Below are 19899 nucleotides of genomic sequence, written 5' to 3' on the forward strand. Positions count from 1 at the left end.
TCAGTTGGTTAAGCGTCCAACTCTTGATTTTGGCTCAGGTCATGATCTCAGGGTCATGAGATCGATCCCCCATGTGGAGCTCTGTTCTCAGTGGGGAATCTGCTTCAAATTCTCTCTTCCTCTCCTTCTGCCCCTCCCCTGCTCATTCATGCATGCACACTCTCTCAATTTCTCTTCCTCAAAAAAATTAGATTTAATTTTTAAAAAACATTTAAAAAAATCACACTGGCTTACACTTCTCTAAGTGTGTTCCAAGAAACACTCAAGAAGAGAAGAGTTTGCAGAGACAAATAAGTTGGGTAAACATTGGATGAAATAAAATAAATATTGTTCTTAACTATTCTTCTCAGAGTCTTTATTAGGTTAATGTCATTCTGAATCACCAAGACATGGATCAAAACATACCATTTCCCCACGTAAACTGGCCATAGCTTTCTTTTTCAGGGTATCTCAAGGGACTAATGCCCTTCAGACTAATATTAAGAACAGCAATGATGGGGCAGCCTGGTGGCTCAGCGGTTTAGCGCCGCCTTCAGCCCAGGGCCTGATCCTGGAGACCTGAGATCGAGTCCCACTTCGGGCTCCCTGCATGGAGCCTGCTTCTCCCTCAGCCTGTCTTTGCCTCTCTCTCTTTCTCTCTCTCTCTCTCTCTCTCATGAATAAATAAATAAAATCTTTAAAAAAAATAACAGCAATGCTGACCATATTTGAGTTCTTACTCTGTGCTAAGCTTCTCACACTGTCATTCATTTAATCTTTCCAGTGACCTTAGTCCTATGAAATCCTCATTTTACAGAAGAGGAAAGAGGCTCAGAGAAGTTAAGTAACAAGTCCAGAGTCACACAACTGGCAAGTTACAGAACCAGAATTCAAGGCATTTTGACTCTAGAATTTACACTCCTGATCGCTCTATTATATATCTGTTCTCATGAATCATACTTGGAAGATAAGCCCTGCCCTTGTCAACTCTTGTTGAGTTTGGAGGAGAATAATTTCTTTGAAAAGAGAAAGACAAGATAAAAGATGGAAAATAAGAGGAGAAGGGGGAAGAGAGGCATCATTTGGCCCAGATTAGAACAAGGTTATTAGACAAATCATTGCTGATTTTTTTTTTGAGAGAGTAAGCATCTGGACTGCTGGCGGGATGGGAAAGATAACAGGTTTCTGTTTTTGACAGATATATACAAAATTAATCTTTTTCCAACAAGATGTAAAGGAAGGTAAGAGGCTTGTTTTATTTTGTGCAAATATTTCACATTGCTAAGGTGACCAGAGTGACATCCCAGCCACAAAACTAGTACAAACCACAGGTAGCCAAGGGAAATGAATGTAGCTCAAAAGATAGATTCCAAGTGAAACTAAAAATTTGAAAAAATATAATAGAGAAGGGGAAGGCAACATCACAGATTAAAAAAAAAAAGAATGTCATTTTTAAAAAAAAAGTCTAATTTCAAATGAAGCAAAAGTTTTTTCTAGGACCCTGTTCCTATAGGGCCAGACCCTCCACTACAAACCCATAAATGAAGCTGCCGACAAAATGGAAGGAAAAAAGACCTGCCTAGTTCAATTTAATTGAGTTTCCTGGAGGGACAAGCTGAAACCAGCCAACTTTTCCAGACTCTGGGAAGGAATTTGAATCTCGCATGCCCAGTGGAGAGAGAGAGAGAGAGAGAGAGAGAGAAGAAGAAGCAACTCTTCTGCATTTTAATATCACTGGGTTTTCTTTAAATCTTTGGAAGTTTCCTCAGGAGGCCAGGAGCATTCAGAAATTTCAAGATAGGGAGTGCTTCTCCTGTCATTTCTTTTTCCACCTTATTGAAATGAATTCTATTTGCTCAATGAAAGTTCAGAATCCCTGGCCCAGAAAATAAATTGAGTTTGGATATTCTTTAAAAGACAGGGATGGACAAGGAAAAGAAGGAACCACCCAAGGCCAAAGCCCAAGGAATCCCTGAGAACTGAGCCCCCCTCCCCCCATCATCTTCTCACTCCTCCACCCCTTTATGGCCCTTTGATGGAATGCAGCTGCCCTCTCGGACAGCCAAGGAACACCCAACTGCTGGCGGCTCCTGAAGGTCTAACTGGGTCAAGGGTCACCTGTGATATGAACAGAGAATCTAAAAGGGATTTTCTGCCCGCTGATTTTATGGAGGAAAGCCCATTTTATTTCTCATAGCTGTAGTCCACGTGTGGAAAGGCCAGAGAAAGCCCAAAATTCTCAGCCTTTAGCAGTCAGAAAAACCAAGATAAGCTAACTCCGGAGTTGACAGTTCCCTGCAGACAGGCTGGGAGCTCTCCACAGCTGATCAAATTAGATAACCTGAGGACGTGGGGTAGGGGTTGGGATGGAGGGCAGGGAGGTTTCCAGAGGGATGTTGGATGTCCTATCAAAACTCATACCCATTATGGGCCCAACTGGGTGGGACCCAGGGTGTCTCCATTCAAATTAGAAATTGAATCCATCTTGAAAAAGTTCCAGCCTTGTATGCTTTCTTGAACTAGGGTGAGCCTCCCAAAACTTGCCCATTACAACAGCATCAAGCAGGCAATGTGCTACTCTGGACAGACTATCCCCAATCTTTTGCTGGGGAAGAACAAAGTTAACTTGGGAGCTCACTAGCTGTGCTCCACCTGTTAGCAAGCACACCCCTCGTGCATTCAACTGTGGTTCACTGAATGCCTGCCTTGGAAGGACTCCATGCCAGGCCCAAGGAGCTAGGAAAGTAAAAACCTCCCAATTTCTGCACTCCCACAGCCCACAGGACAGTTGAGGAGGTAGAGAGCAGACCTGGAAAGCAACGGCCCTCAGGAAAATGTGAAACTGGGATGCAGAAATTCACAGAAAGACTTGCTCATGAATCTTGGGGTTTTAGAATGATTGACCGACCCTTTTTTGAGGGTTAGAGATTTTCCATTCAAGTACTCAAATACAAATAAGCCCAAACCTGAAACCATAAGAGGACCATAATCTGTCAAAAATGTGTCTATATTTTTTCTTTGTGTTGTTTCAGACATCTGATCAAAGAGACCTGGGAAGAAGACGAGAGCTCTGTACAAAGATTAGAAATGGACCAAAAACTAATGGTGACTTTTTTGCAACAGCCCAAATTCCTAACAGTTTTCCGGAAAGTTACGTGGTCCTATTTCTGAACCCATAAAGCGATAACAAATTATTCTTGGCTCCATCTCCCTCACTAGACTATTGAAAAAGTTAAGGAGATAGTGTCTCTGAAAGGCTTTGAGTTCATTGCAAGGTGTCAAGGAAGCAAAATAAGAAATGCTATTATCATTGAAGCTCTTCTAATCCAGCAAGCTTCGGTAAAAGCTTAGAAATGCCACCATTCTCTCTTCAAATCTTTTTCTCCCTAACTTTTAAAGGTTGGCATGACTGATTCATCTAACATACTGAAAGCAGCCAACAAAATGGAAAAGAAAAGCTTCATGCAAATCCCTCTATGTTTCTGCACAGAAGGTTATGCAGAGCAAACTATACAACCTACTTCCTGTCCTCCCAATAGCTCAGGGCCCTATCTGGTAATGTGGCTGTAACTTATCCTCACTCACACAAAAATTATTCATTTTCCACTCTGAGTCAGAACTTTGGTCTCCAACCATACTGACAAAAATGCATCTACTCAAGCCATTTTACGTTTGGGATGTTTTCCTCTTAAGCACACATTTTATCTACTGTTTTTTTCCTGTGTTCCTTCAGAAATTATGGCTTCATCTACATCTTACTGAACTGTGTATAATTCTGTATTGCTCTATTGGAAATGTGGATTTTTACCACCTTGCGCAGATGGGGTAAACTGCATCCCCAGTTAATTATAAGCTCCTTGGAAGCAGGGATCCACTTGGTACTTTCCACCGATCCTGATTTTTGGTTTGTCATTTACACTTATCTATTTTATTGTATTCATAAAATAGTCTCATTATTTGGGGAGCTGGAGTGGATGATCTGATTTCCTGACAGTGTTTTTTGGAAGCCCAGAGCTCCTGATGTCAGGCCTAGGGTTACACTGGGCACTGGGAAGAGATGGGTTTGCCCTTCACTTACCTCTCTCTGTGTTGCAAATTCACACATTTTACATGGGAGGCGAAGACGGCTCCAAGATACTTTCACAACTTAAGGATGTGGAAAATACCCACATCCTATTGCAAACACACCAAATGAACTCTGCAACTGAGCTAACCATTCAACAACAACCAGAAGAATCAACAAGAAGTCAAGCTGAAAGGAATATGCTGAAATATTTACTAAAACACTCCCAAGGAATGAACAAACCTTCCTTCCGGGCAAAGACATTGCCATTCACGCTCCTGGTGGAGCATGGACTTGTATTCTCTCTGGCAATGACCATAACCTCTAATAAGTTCATGTGTGTACTCTGCACCCTTCAACCAGACCCAGAATCCTACCAATTCCATATGGTAAATAAGAATGGTAATGTTAATCTGTCTCAGCCCACAGTTGACCTTCAACAAAAAGAAAAAAACAATCACAGTTACAGAAGTGAGATGCCACTCACTCTCCAGGGTATTCCAAGTGTTTTTAATGCCCTTTCTCCAGTGAAAACTCTCTTAAGCCCAGATTGGTAGACTGAGACTCAGTTTAGCTACCACCTCCCAGCCCCAGGATTCAGGTCCTCCCACATCACTCTTTTGATCTTGTCCTTCTGTAAGAATGAGTTTAAATATCAGGGAAGCCCTCTCCAGTCACCCCACAGGGGCCGCTTCCTTCTTAGAGCATCTCTAGGAGTCATCCCTCACCGGAAAGCGAGACAAACATCTTCTCTTCTCCTCCATGTGCCATTTCTTTACTCGATCACTGCATCCTAAAATGCCTAACAGGTACCAGGCACTGTGAGTAGCTGGGAACCACAAAGCTACATAAACACAGACACTGTCTTTGAGTGGTCCAGAGGCTGTTGAGGTAAACAGCTTGGCTCCTCAGAGTCTGAAGACTCCTCAGGGTCAGAGATCTTTGTAATTCTTCCCTCCACCCCAGCTCAGCAGCTAGCGTGCTGCCTTTCTCAGGTAAGTGAGCATTCCACCAAAATAAGGATTGATTCAAACATGCAAGGAGAAAATCCAAAGGGAACCTTCCCAAACACTGATGTGTACAAATAATGCCCCCATTCTCTGCTCAAAAATTATTAACACGTACCAATATTTTAATGCCCCCAACCCCCAAACAAGGTAATACAGGTCAATTCCTTCAGGCCTTTCTAAGTATTGTTCACCTGCTCTCTAATTAAGGAATTTTGGAGGGGATTGGAAGGGGCCTGTGGGGTGGGCTGATGATGCATTTACATGACAAAATATGTTGAGGGGAGGATATTCCAGTCACTCAAAATGCAAAATAAACGAAAACAGATTTACAGGGATGAGGGGCAGATTTTCACTTGCCTTAGCTCTAGCAAATGGTTCACTCATTCAGAATGTCCTTAGACTGTCCTTTTTCTCCTCCAGAGGGTTCAGTAGCTAAGTAGGTTATTTACTTCCAAACAGAGGCCTGTAGGAACACAAAAGAGGGAAGTTGGTCACTGCCCCTGAGACTATGGAGCAAAAGCTACACATGATCCTGAGAAGCCTGGATAGCTCAGCAGCCCTATAATTCATTCAGGGACCACAGTCTCTGACAAATGAGTTCCAGCCACAGCAAAGTGGTCCCCTCACCCCATGCCCATGTGTGTGAACCCCTCCTTTTCCCAATCCTTCCACTTCCAAGCCCTGCCACTTGCTCCTGCCACCTTTGACACCTACAGTTAACCCAAGCCCATATAGTTTTTTTTTTTTACCAATTTTAATTCCCTCCAAAGCAAATTCCTGCCACATAAACTCAACAAGATAAAAAGAATGAGAAAATAAGGCTCAGCGTGGGTGGGAGCAGAGCAGAGGGGCACAGATGGGATGGGGCAGAATCGTTTCAATTATGAGTTCATAGAATAAATGTCTTGCCGAGAGTCAATATTTGTTAATCAGGTTTGGTACAGAGCAAAAAATAAACAAATGAAGTACATGGTCTCTGTTTTCTTTGACTTTACTAATGAGAATGAGTCAGTCCCACTTCAAGGCAGCATTTAGCTTCCTGATATGAGACCTAACACCACATTGATTTATTCTGTGACCACACATTGTGCTGGTCATTGGCTCCGCTCTCCATTTCCAAGGGAAGGGGGGAGGGATGGTGGGAAGGAAAGAAAGCAGAACATGGCATCCATAAGCAATCTTTTTCAAGTTGGATTTTTACACACAGTTTAATGTCAAAGCTCAGACAAATTAGAAAGACTCATGTAGAGTCAGGAGGATCTTCATTTCAGTGCCGGGCTGCTGTTTGCAAGCTGGATGACCTAGCAAATGACTTCCGTATTCTAGACCCTTTTCTAAAACTTTGTGAGGATCCAATACGTGTGATAAATGTGATTAAATAGTGTGTGCACAGTAATGGAGTGCATATAGAGGACTTAGCTGAACACCTGGCATCATTAGCACTCAGTATGTGGAAAATAGGACAAGAGAGGAGAGAGAAGAATGAAAGATATAATAAGTTGCCTCTCTGTCTCCCCACATCTTTTCCTCTCCTTCCATCTCCTCTTTCTCTCCCTCGACCCCCTCTTTCTGTCTCTGTTTCTGTCCATGTACACACACACACACACACACACACACACACACACACACACACATGAGCTTGGAACTAGACGGATCTTCTAGAGAATGAGAGTTGAGTAGGTATGGGTATTCTTGAATCCTAGTCCTAGGCTAATCACAAGTGAGTCTTAGAGGTAGCGGGGGTTATATCAGGACAAAGTTGAGAAACTGAATTCAGCCTGGAGTGGACTCCAGAGTCCCAGAAATAATTGGACCTTCTGTCCACCCAGACCAATGCAAGACAACTCCTCAATCCAAATCATTCCCCTTAACTATTCTCTAGACCTGAAAGAACCCAAGACTGGACAGTGCTTTTAAGGGACTTCACAGAATAGAGCAGAGAGCCCTTCCACATCTCTAATCAGTGCAGAAGAGGGCATTTGCTTAATTTTCTTGTCTTATCTCTTCTCCATTCCATTTCCCTGTAACTTTATATCTGTATAGGCTGGCCACTGCTGACTCCTTCAGTAAACATTTGTTGGCCACTTGTGCATCTTATTTTGCCCCGATGGTACTGAAGCTACAAGGACTGCCTAACGAAGTCATGGATTGAGTAGCCCAACAAGTCAAGATATTTGCCATTGGTCAAACAAATTCTGGTCAGGGTATGTGGAGGGAGGGACAGGGGCAGCTAACTCAAAGCCAGAGGGCCAAGGAAGACTTCCCAGAGACAATGGTTCCAGAGGTGAATTTTAAGGATGAGTAGGAGTTACTCATGCCGAAGCTGGGGCTGCCAAATGGGAGATAGGCTAGAAGCACAGAAACAAGAGATCAGAATTAGGGCACTGAGTGGGGGAGTATTTGAATGCCCAAAGTTGAGAATCAGGTCAGGCCAGCTCATGAAGGACCCATTAAAGAGTCTTGACTATTTCCTGAAAACAGTAAGATGCTAGATGATACAATCAAACTTCAGTTGCAGACACTGCACTCTAGGGATGTCTGGTTGACTCAATTGGCTGAGCGTCTGTCTTCAGCTCAGGTCATGATCCCAGGGTCTTGAGATTGAGTTACGCATTGGGTTCCCTCCTCTGTGAGGAGCCTGCTTCTGCCTCTGCTTCTGCCTTTCTCTCTCTCTCTCTCTCTCTCTCATAAATAAATAAATCTTTAAAAAAAAAGAAAGAAAGAAACTATACTTGACGACAATGTGATTAGAAGTAAAATGGGGGGAGGTGAGGGGTAACATTGAAATACATGCTGGAAAATATCTCATTTTTACTAAAAAATTTATAGCATCCACCATGATTTTAGTCCTCTGAATGAGAATGACACAAGTCAATTCCTTTACGTGTTTTCTAAGTAATTTGGGCTTCTTTGAGGAGATTGGAAACATCAGGACACATCAACTGGAGGTATATGGGAGATAATGGAGAAGTCAAGAAAGATTCCCAGACCCTTGCTTGGGAAATGGGCAAGATCACAATGCATTCACCAAGGAAAAAATGGAAGGAAGGTGACTTCAGTCCAACCCCTGGAATTTGAGGTCCTAGAGGATCCGAGAGTACAGATAACCAGTTGGCTGGGACTCAGAAGGGGAATCTGAGGTAGAAATAAGGAGCTGAAATGCCTCTGCTCTTCAAGCAAGCTCACATGAGAAGTGCGTACAGTGAGAAGAGAAGACCTCAGTTAGAAGCTGGGAAACACCTATGTGTGGGGATGGGTGGTGGAGAAAGTCTGGAGAGGAAACCAAGAAGCAGCATGCAGAGAGGAGAGAAAAGGTTGCAAGGAAAAGAGAGGAAACTTGTGTCAAATGCAGGAAGGAAGTCAAATAACACAGCGGAAAGAGCCCCCTGGATTTAGTCCCCTGGATGACTTCAAAGGAGACAGTTCAAGACTCCTGGTGTGGGTGGATGACATTTACCCTTCTATTTCACTGGGACATTTGACTCATTGCTACTTGAGTTCATAACTTTTCTGAATGGTGTAAAATGCAGATTGGGAGCTCCTCGGGTCCTGTCATAAGCCCTCCTGACTCAGCAGAGGCACAAAGTCCATCACTAGAGCTGCTCAGAAAGTGGGCAGGGGTAACCAAGACCAGCTCACGGAGGCGTCCTGCCGGCTGGGCTAAACATCCTGTAGAAGACCCTACAGGTCACAGTCATATGTTATATTGCCTTTCTAGAAAACTTTGAGCAAGGAAGTAAAAAAGATCCAAGTGAGTTAAAATTCCTTGGAATTTCACAATTGCATCAAAAATGTGGTTTTTAATCCTCCTCTGACCGGACGCTGTGTGCCCGTCAAAACAAAGTGAAGATCTGTGGCTTATTCCTTGCCTACCTGGCATCATTCGGAAGAATAGGATGCTTAAGACATGAAATGCCAGTGCACTGTTTTTCCTGAACATCCGCAGCTAACCATGCAGGCACTGCACCCCAGGGCCACCCGGGGGAGAACAACTTCGAGCCCTGGCGGTTGCACAATGGCAACTGGCTGGCAAAGGCGGTCACTGGCTTCCCCTTAAAGTCCCTGGCAGGGCTGCCTGTGGGTAAGCATGGCCAGGACTGAGGCAGGGCTGACCGCATCCGAGGCCGCCCCGGCACAGGTAGACGGCGAGCCCTGCAGGCTCACAGCCTCGCAGTGGCCTCTCCCCGCACAACCACACCACCAGATGCAGAGGGCCCAGCATGCTGGTGACCGGCAGCTGCAGATCCAGCTGAGCAGAATCCAAGTGCTACTCCCAGGCCCTACGTTAGGACAAGGAGCAGCTCAAGAAGGCCTCTGACCACTGGCACTGCGGTGACCCCAGGAGGTAGTGACCTAGTGCTTTCCTGAACCCACATTGGGAGGCTCCAGCAAGAGCCCAAAGGTGCTGAAGCTAAATTCTCCACTTGCCAGAAACCATCCCCCCAAGTGGGGCCACCACTGCCAGCCCCTTCTATAGGGAAGCAAGCCTGGGAACACATCTGTTATGTGACAGATTGCACAGGCCACGATTTAGATCCTGGACCGAGAGCTGCTGGAGGCATCATCCTGGCCTGGCCTCCTGAGCCCCACTTCTATTCTCCCCACCTCGCCCTGCTCACCCATGTCTGGTCACTGGCAGGGCTCAGGTCCTGAGCCCCTAATGCTGATGAAGGCTCCCAAAGCAATGGAAGGGTAAGGTCCGGGAGCCTCACAGAGCTGGGGGCAACCTCGTGCGTGGGTGAGCGGAGCCACCATCTCCTGGCTTCTAGAGATACACACCACCAGGGGAAGTGGTTGGCTCCCCAACCCACCCTATCCAACCCCCACCGCACCCCCAGCTGGCCACCTACTTGGGCAGCACGAGCAGGTGATCCAGCAGGAGGACTAGGAAAGGCAGGGCCCCCCCCATGAACCCCACCCTGGCCCACCTCACCCCCCACACTGCAGTCAGCAGGCCATCCAGGATCACGCACCGAAAAAAAGCTGCAGGGAAAGGAGCTGTCCAAACCTAGGGCTGACCTCTAAGTCTCTGGGAGAGGAGGGGGGTCTCCCCTGTCCCCGCAAGGCCCCAGCCTGACCCCGGAGGCTCACAGGGAGCAAGAAACTGGACAGGGAGGTTTTGAGTATGGATGCCATGTAAAAAGGGATAAACTTGTATATGGAGTTTCTAGAGGTTTCTATGAATAAATAATTAAATCGATGGATTACTTATTGCCAACACCATGATAAATTAGATATGGGAACTAATGCATATGTCAAGTTCTCTTTTTTTTTTAATTGACTAAGTAATTTGTTATGCATCAAATTTAAAGGTCACAAAAGAAATGTACTAATTTCTAGCCGGTATCTGGGACATAGAGAACTAATTAGAATACTGTATTAACTCTCAACTGTATCAATTGTCCCACATTGAAAGACAGGAATCTAATTTGTCACCTTTTTTAGCATCTTCAGATCCACACATAATCATGAAACCATTGATGACCTTGTAATTCTTCCATTTTGCTTTTTTACCTTGTGGTCTTGTTAACTTCCTTCTTCTTGTGCTGTTTCAACAAATGCTGGGAAGAGAGAATCTGTATGCAATTTGTACCTGATCGTTTTATTTCAATTTCACTGACAAAATGTGCTAGACGGGCTGGCTATCCCACATTGCTTCAAAAAACTTGAAGGTACTTGTGGTGCAGCCCATGGTTGCGTAGCTTCTCTGCCTCGTAAGCAAATACACCCGAAAAGACAATCCTAATCCTAGGAAAGAAACATTTCTAGCACAGTCGAGAACAGCCCTGTCCAACAGAAACATAAAGGGAAACTTATATGTAATTGAAATTTTTCTTTTATTTTTTCTTGGAAATTTTCTGATTTGTGGATAAGAAAATAGGAAAATTAATCTCTTGTAGCTACCTCTCAAGGGGTAATCAATAAAACAGTAATTATGAAACTTTCATTATATAAAGACTGGCTGTTATTATTACCAAATTCAACTAAAGGCTCAACTGATTAGTTACTAGCTGCTGTGCTGCAAGCATTCTTCCTCCATCCTTACCATCCAAAGACAATGGTTTCCAAATGTTATGACTCTGGCAAGTGCCAGTTGTAAAAAAGTTTTCATGGATCCAAGACAAAATAATAATAATAGTAGCAACAATGTCAATTTTCTTCATTAAGTCATAGTAATTAAATATAAATAATTTCCATTATTCTGAAATTATCCTTCCTTTCATATATATATATATATATATATATATATATATATATATATATATATTTGTTTGTTTAAGTCTCCCCTCCCCCTCTTTTTAAATGAAAGGACGATTGATGGTGATGGTAGGGTGGTAGTGATGATGATGATGATGATGATGATGATGATAAAAGACTTTTCTGTTGTTTTTGTTAATGCCATTTTTTGGCAAAAAAAATTTTTAAATGGTGACATAAGTTGACCCCCACAATCTAAAAAACTCATATTAGGTTCATGAAGTCCACAGTTCTATGCCTGAGTCCAGCTTCTCTAGTGCCAATGGGTTGAGAATGGGCCAGTGCTATGCTGTTGTTTAGCCAATTCCCTAATTAAGATGAATCATTGGCTCCTTGTTTTTATTGGGTTAATATTGAAATCCTTAAAATACTTGTATAAGCAGCTTCTGATCCAGTTTCTGCCTTCCTTGTGTGCTTCAATCTTGCCTGGTCCCCCACCCCATCCCACCCTACCTAGGCTCCAGGCACAGAGGCCCTGTTTTGTTTCCCTGAACACTCAGATTGCCTCCCTTCACTCATGCGCCCCCTGCCTGCAAGACCCTTTCCTTGCCACTCTCTGGGGTGCCCCCAGTATGATTTCTTCCCTCTTTGCAAATGGGAGATATTATAGCATATAGAGAGAAGTCATGTGGTTATCTCAAAAGTTAGTGTCAGAGATAGGTCTAAAATCCAGATTTCCTGATGTTGAAATAGAGAGGGCTTTACAGAATCCCTATACCCAAATAAAATTTTGATATTGGTGGAGTGGGTGGGGTGGGATGTAATGTGGAGAAAAGGAAGCAGGTAAGGGACTGAAATGTGAGGGCTCGAGACAGAGTTAGCTGCTCCTGCCAAGGTCATTAACAATTTTGGGTTGCCCTTGGTGGGTTAAATATAAGTCTAGATAAATCCCTTGTGACCTTAGAAACAAACAAACAGGGGTGCCTGGGTGGCTTAGTCGGTTAAGCATCTGCCTTTGGCTCAGGTCATGATCCTCGAGTCTTGGGACCGATCCCCGCATGGGGCTCATGGGGCTCCCTGCTAGGTGGGGGAGTCTGCTTCTCCCTCTCCCTCTGCCCCTCCCCACTGCTTGTGCACGCATCCTCTCTCTCTCAAATAAATAAATAAAAGCTTTATTTCTTATTTTTAAAAAGATTTTATTATTTATTTATTTATTTATTTATTTATTTATTTATTTATTCATGAAAGACACAGAGAGAGGCAGAGACATAGGCAGTGGGAGAAGCAGGCTCCCTGCAGGGAGTCCGATGTGGGACTCAATCCCGGGACCCTGGGATCACACCCTGAGCCAAAGGCAGACGCTCAACCACTGAGCCACCCAGGCATCCCTAAATAAAAGCTTTAAAATAAATAAAGCCAAAAAAAATCCCAAAATTATGTCTTTCTGAAAGTGACACATGTCTCCAATTTGTACATATGACAATAAATATAAAATGCCCATTTTCTCCTTCCCTTCCCTTCCACCTGCTGCTTTCTGTAGAAGAATTCCCCTCACCAAGCAATGCAGCAGACAGGCTTGAGGACAGCTGGAGTTCCTCTCCAAGCCAGTTGGTGTGAGCCACCGGCTCCCCTCTGTGTGACACCAGCAAAACCATCTCTTAGGGTTCCTTAGCCGCTTTGTCAGCAGGGTCCTTTGCTCAAATCAGCTGCCTCTTAGGAACGGGGGCATCCAGGGATCCAGGACACTCGGAGCCCCTGGGAGGCACACTCCCTGGGAAAGCTTCCTGAGGAACACCCTCCACCCTCCCGACTATTTACAGCACTTACCTAAAGAATGCTTAAGGGTCATTTTTCATAATGGATGTTGTGTTAGGAAAATCCCCCAGCAGTGTAAACTAATGATCAGTTAATGGTGCCCCAAGCATGTTGCTTGGAGTCGTAGAGCAACAAGGGGAACTGGTTCAGTAATTCTAAGTAGTTGGCTGTCACAGAAGTGAAAAGGGCACTTGAAGGCCTTTCCTCTGGACACTTTCCTATAAGAAATTATAAAACAGAGCCCAACCCATAGAACAAAACCCAAAACAAAAAACTCCTGTCCCGGCTACCACTCAAATCTCCAATGAGGCTCGCTCGTTCTGGAATGACCCTCAGGAGGGAAGTCACTTGGACTCAGAAGCAAGTGACATGACTTTACGAAACTGGAATAAACATAAGGTTTATTATTATTCCAGGTTTACGAAAACTGGAATAAACATAAGGAAGCAAGTGCCTGAAGAAACAATAGGAAATAAGAATAGTTTGTCTTCTGGAAAGCATGAGAACTGGCCCTCCTCTGGCAGTCAGGGAATCCTGCTTGATGGTACAAACATTGTTTTCCCAGAGTGTGTTCTTGCGAGCATTTGGCATGACATCACACACCTGCAGCGCTGCGTCCTGCCAGGGGAGCCCCCTGCACTTCTTGATCCTTCTTCCAGCAAACCAACCATGAGTATGAGAAGGAGGGAGGCCAAAGAAAATACCATGCTCACCGGATTCCTAGTCATTGATCCCGGGTGAAAGTAGAGAGAAATCTAACGCCAAGCTGGAAAGCAAAGGGGCCACGCATTTCTTCAGCTACGCAATGCCATGTTCATAAACGGCAACAGGATTACACAGGGATGAGGGTTGATGGTTATTTTAGTGAACGGGGAAAAAATAGAAATGGGGGCTGTGAAAAGAGGCCACTTGTTGGGGCATCATACAGTATTTCTCTACTAGTAAAAATTGGGAATGTTGGCAGGGAATAAAGAGGTTGAATAAGAAGTTAGAGCTGACCCTACTCACCCACCTTAAAGAACAGCCACATTGGGTGATAAAGCCTTTGAACTGTGGCTAAGTACCAGTCCTGTTTACTTTGAGGAAGGAAACTGTCAGTTCTGTTTGTTCGCAATGAACCAACCACAATGTGTCTGATGGATCTGGGGTTAGTGTAAGAGGGGCACGTCAAGTGTAGGAAACAAGGTTTATCGTGGGATTAGATTTAGGAAGACAAGTAATCAGGAGGCTGCTGGGCAAGCATTGTTTGCCGTGCACCTCCAGGCATGGGGTTGTTTTTCTTGCGAGTTTGCTCCACATCCTGGGCATGTGGGTGAGAAGGGGACCAAAGGTCCCTAAAATTCTAATTCTATTATTCACCAACCTACATCAAAAAACGTAGATTCCCCTCCCCCCACACACACTCCAATATTTTAGATCGTGATCTCTTTCTTCTTGCCACAAATTCTATTCCATTCTAGATGGAAAACTTCATGGCCATGTAGTTACAAGTCAGAGTGGGAGAGTCCCATTTCACCAATTTAAAACCAGTCTTGAACGTTGACAACACCAGGGATGGGAAGCAGTTTTAGAAAGTGTACCCTTTCTGTTCCCAAAAGCAAATGTAAAGTAAAGCCTATAGGCCAAGGGATGAAACAAAGAAAGCTCTCATGGGCCAAGTCTAAACATGTGTGGACTCGAGATCTGGTGAAGTTCTTTCCAGAGATTTCTATGACACAAGCATATGCAATTTGAAAAATGAAGAGTTTTACTTAAGGCTAAACACACTTGAGTCACTGGCGAGTACTGCTACAAAAAAAAAAAAAAAAAAGAGGAAAGAAAAGAAAGAAAGAGAGAGAGAGAGAGAGAGAAAGAAAGAAGAAAGAAAGAAAGAAAGAAAGAAGAAAGAAAGAAAGAAAGAAAGAAAGAAAGAAAGAAAGAAAGAAAGAAAGAAAGAAAGAAGAAAGAATTCAAGGAAGAGGTTGAAATGTCCTTTACTTGAGAAACAGTTTTTCATCTAGTCCATGAAATCCTATACTCCTGAAAGAGTTCAGTGGCTTCAAAGTTGCTGACAAATTGACAAACTATGACAGTTGTAATGACTTATTCTACTCTCAGGAAATGTTCGGACTTTGATATTGTCATTTTCTGGATATTACAAATGAGTCTGCTCCTGCTTCATCTTACCAGTAAGCAAGACAGGCTACTCCTTTTCCTTAAAACATAGATTTTTGAATATTCTGTTGGGAAACTTTGTTATGCCTTAGATCTATTTTGTTCAGCTTTTTTTTTATGTCTTCCCTCCTTCTATAATGATAAAAATCTCATACCTTTCCTCTGCTGAGATTCCAATATTCCAATATTCCACTCTGTTGGGATTATGACCTAAAGGTGAAGAATCACTTGTTCAAACTCTCACAGCCAAGTCAATTTTGTGAATGTTTATTTCGTGTTCTTTGTGTTATGAAAACAATATTTTTCCCTCTCTTTTCAAATAAGAGATTGTGCACTCAGAGTAAATGCTTTTCCAAACCATCTTCAAATGGGTGGGATATTCTAAAATGGCACTGTTACCCATCATATTGCCCAAGCCAATTTGGGAAATCTTCCCCAGATTGCTGCTTTTCCAAAGGCACTCACACTTGATGAGGATAATCTTTAACACTCTAACCACACTTGTTAAATGTTCACATTCTTGGAGGGTGGTGAGGAAGCACAAATGATTGATTTTGGTGTTGATCTGAGAGGGCTTGAGCAACATAACTGTAGTTTTTTGTTTTGTCTTGTTTGTTTTCTATTGAGGGGGTTTTATTTATGTATTTTAATTATACTACGGAGATTCCCTAAAAGAGGTCCTTGAAGCCCAAACATACTAATGAGAACTTGATGACTCCACTAGCTCAAAGACCCTCTTAGAAATAGTCGTGTTGCTTTTGAAGAAGACACAGAATGTAACTCAAGCCATTTACCATATTACTAAACAAATCAGCTTACTATTTCTTCTTGTCATTTGCTATCCGCCAAACACTGTTGGCTCTTGTTGCACATTCAATTTTATTTGCTCTGAATAATAAAAATGAGGAAATGAATTATTACTTCCTGCAAATAAATTTTGAAAGCTTCCATGAAGATTTAGTCACTTAGAAGTCCTTGAACAAAGAATGGCCCTCTTGTCTCTGGAAATTTGGTTCTCTAGGACCAAGCTTTACACTGAAGAGGTAACACCATGGAAGGAAGGGGTAAGACACGAAGGTGAGTCTCCATCCCCTATCCCCAACCCAGCCTGTCAGGTCAGATAACTCAGTTCTGGAGTTCAATGGGGCAAAAGATGCAGCTTATTTAATTGGATTGGTAAAATTCTTTCAAAAACTGGAGTGGTTAGATGTCATCTAAGGAGTGTTTGTAGTGAAAAGCTGGGAACACCTCCTCTGGACCATTGGACATGCTAATAGGGGGAAGTGGACAGGGACTCACCATCTTCATTGAATGCACCCAACACCCAGCTGGACCTTGGAAACTCAAACAGGCTCAAAGTGGTTGAAGGAATAATTGGTCTGTGGTGAGCCCATGATGCATGCAGGATGAATTCTCAGCATTTGCCCAAACACTGAGAGTAGGAGAATCCCCATGTAGACCACTGTTGGCAGGAGTCAGAGGAGTGCTTCCGGGAGGGAGGAAGGCTAGGTCTTTTCACACTCCAAGTCTCCAACTACAGGGGCCAAGGAAAATCCTCAGAATCCTCCATGCTCCCACAGCCTCTTCCTCAGTGTCTGACTTTGAACCCTCAAGAGTAATTTTAACACACCCCTAGCTCTAGACATGTTGGAAACTCAAAACTCCCATGCCGTAATAGATTAACTCCCGTTATTCCCAGAGGCTAATTCTCATTGAGTTTATACAGTCTCCTCTGACCCTGCCTATTCACTGCACCCCCCACCACTGCCATCTTGTTAAACCTTTTCACTGCACCTTCTGGTGCTTCCATTCAACCATTCAACCATCTGTAAACTTCTACATTCCCAAGCTCTCCTCAGAAAACTTCCTTGGCCTCTTGCTCTTGCAGAAACCTGTCCCTCCTTCCATGCTCTGCTAAAGCTACAGCCTGCTTACTTGGGCCACTGGGCCTGGCAGTAGGGAACGACCTCTCCCCTAACCTCCTGCTAGTCATTCGGCCACCTGTTTTTCCTTATTCCCTTCACACCCTTACTTCTCTCCTTAACCCACTTTGATTCCATGGTCGCTCATTAAAACCACTCCCTTCCATTCATCTCTGTTCCCTTGCATCTCTCATATCCTCATCCTTGGCAAAATCACAAGCCTCGTGAAGCCAACCCTCCCACCATCGCACCCACACACCTGGAGCAAAGCACCCAACTAAGCTAACTGCTCTCTCATTTATTTAAAATCACTGATCACAGGGCACCTGGGTAACTCAGTGGCTGAGTGTCTACCTTCAGTTCAGGGCATGATCCCGAGGTCCTGGGATTGAGTTCCACATTGGGCTTCCCTCAGGGAACTGTTTCTCCCTCTGCCTGTGTCTCTGCCTCTGTGTGTGTGTGTGTGTGTGTTTGTGTGTGTGTGTGTGTGTCTCATGAATAAATAAAATCTTTTAAAAATATTTTTTTAATTTTGAAAAACAAAATAAAATCACTGATCACTAATATTAAGCAGGACCTTAGCACTTGCATGGACTCCCGCTACATGTGCCCACCAATCAGCACCTGCTCCCCTCATCCCATCTTCTCTGCTGTGGCTAGGCTTGAACTCTTCATGCTCCTCGCCAAGGTAAAGCCTTCCTCCTGGGCACTGGATTTCAGTCTCCCATTTACTCGTCGACAATGCTGCGTCCAATCTTTCCTTCTTGTCTTTACATTATTAAAATTCCTTGCATTATTTTTTTAAGATTTTATTTATCCATTTGAGAGAAACGGAGCACACACAACAGAGCATGAGTGGGGCGGGGGGCAGAGGGAGAGGAAGAAGCAGACTCCGCGCTGAGCAGGGAGCAGGAATAGGGGAACTCGATCCCAGAACCCCAAGATCATGACCTGAGCTGAAGGCAGAGGCTTAACAAACTGAGCCACCCAGGCATCCAAGTCCTTGCATTATTAAACCAGCATATGAACATGCTACTCTCTGACCTTAAAAAAATAACAACATAAAACTTTTTGTCATGTCACTTGTACCTCCAGCTACCACTATAAAACTTCTTGAAATTCCATACTTGCTGTCTGCGATTTCTCTTCATCCTTTTTCTCTTGGACTACTTCACACATGCCTTCACCCCCTCTCTTTTCACTTAAATTACTTTATCAAGCTCTGCAGTGGCTCCCACCTTACTGAATCCAACCAAAGACCTTGAGTCATCATTTCTGACTTACCTTTTGGCACAGTTGATCACTCTCTTCTTGAAACATTTTTCTGCAGTAACAAATTCAAGTTTCCCCTTGCTTCTCAATCTCCTGTGCTGGTTTGTGTGTGTTTGTGTATTGTTGGTTTTTCTCATTTTTCTAGCTTCTAAATGGTGGAGTATCTCTCATGGCTCACACCTTGGATTGTATCTATTTATATACATTCCCTGGGTGAACTCATCTCATTTTGTGGCTTTAACTACCATCTACATGTCAGTGATTTCCAACTTGATAACTCCAGCCCAGACCTCTCCTTTGAATCCAGACTCACATATTCAGCTTCCTAGTTGGTATGTTCACTCAGAATTCTAATACGCATCTCAAACTCAGCACATCCAGGACTGAGTTATTAGTTGATGGCAATCCCATTCCAACAACTATTCAGACCCAGAAACTTGGTGTAATCATTGACTCCTCTTACACCTGCTTCAAATCCACCAAGTCCTAGCTGACCAGCTCTCACCATCTCCACACTCCCACCTGCTTTAGTTGTCATTACTTCTCCCCTTGGTCATTACAGCACTCTTCCCAAGGACACACCCACCCTGCCCTGCTTCAACTCTTGTCATGTGTCAAGTCACATATGTTGTTGCACTGCTCAAAATTATCTAGGGGGACCCCATCTCACTCTGAGTAAAAACCAAAGTCTTGCCAAGATCAATCCCTGCAGGACCTGGTTCCTGGTTGTTTTTCTGATCCATTCTCTTCCTACTCTCTCATGTAGCCACCTACTCCAGCCACATAGGCCTTCTTCCTCACCACAGCTGGAAGGCTCCCTTCTGACTTTTGCCCTGGCTGTTCCTTCTGCCCCAAATGCTCTTCCCTTCACTTGCTGTATAACTAGGTCCTCATTTATTTTGGGTCTTTACTCACTCAACTCCAATTTTTAATGAAGTTTTTCCATGAAATCCTACTTAACATTGTAACCACTGCTAGCCTCAGTGACATCCCTTCCTGCTTTGTTTTTCACTTACATACTATATGTTTTATTTATTTATTTAATTTTTGTCTTGTCTTTCTTCCCATCAAGAATGTTAGTTCTAAGAGGGGAGGATTTTTATTCTCTTTTGTTCATTCTTAAATTCTTAGCACCTAGAATAATGTCTGGAACATAGTAGGTACCCAAAAAGATTTCTTAGGACACCTAGGTGGCTCAGTCAGTTAAGTGTCTGCCTTTGGCTCAGGTCATGATCCCAGGGGGATTGAGTCCCACATCAGGCTCCCTGCTCAGCAGAGAGCCCGCTTCTTCCTCTCCCTCTGCTCCTCCCTGCCCTGCACATGCTCTCTCTCTCTCTCAAATGAATAAATAAAATCTTTAAAAAAGATTTTTTAAATATATATCATTTACTTTACACGCCTTATGTTATTCATCATCTTTTAAAGACTGCACGTGTTGTCTTTCCAACTATCCCATAGCTCCTTGCAGGGAGAATGATTTCATTTA

This window comes from Canis lupus, chromosome 2, assembly GCF_011100685.1.
Source record: "Canis lupus familiaris isolate Mischka breed German Shepherd chromosome 2, alternate assembly UU_Cfam_GSD_1.0, whole genome shotgun sequence".
NCBI classification, from domain to species: Eukaryota; Metazoa; Chordata; class Mammalia; order Carnivora; family Canidae; genus Canis; species Canis lupus.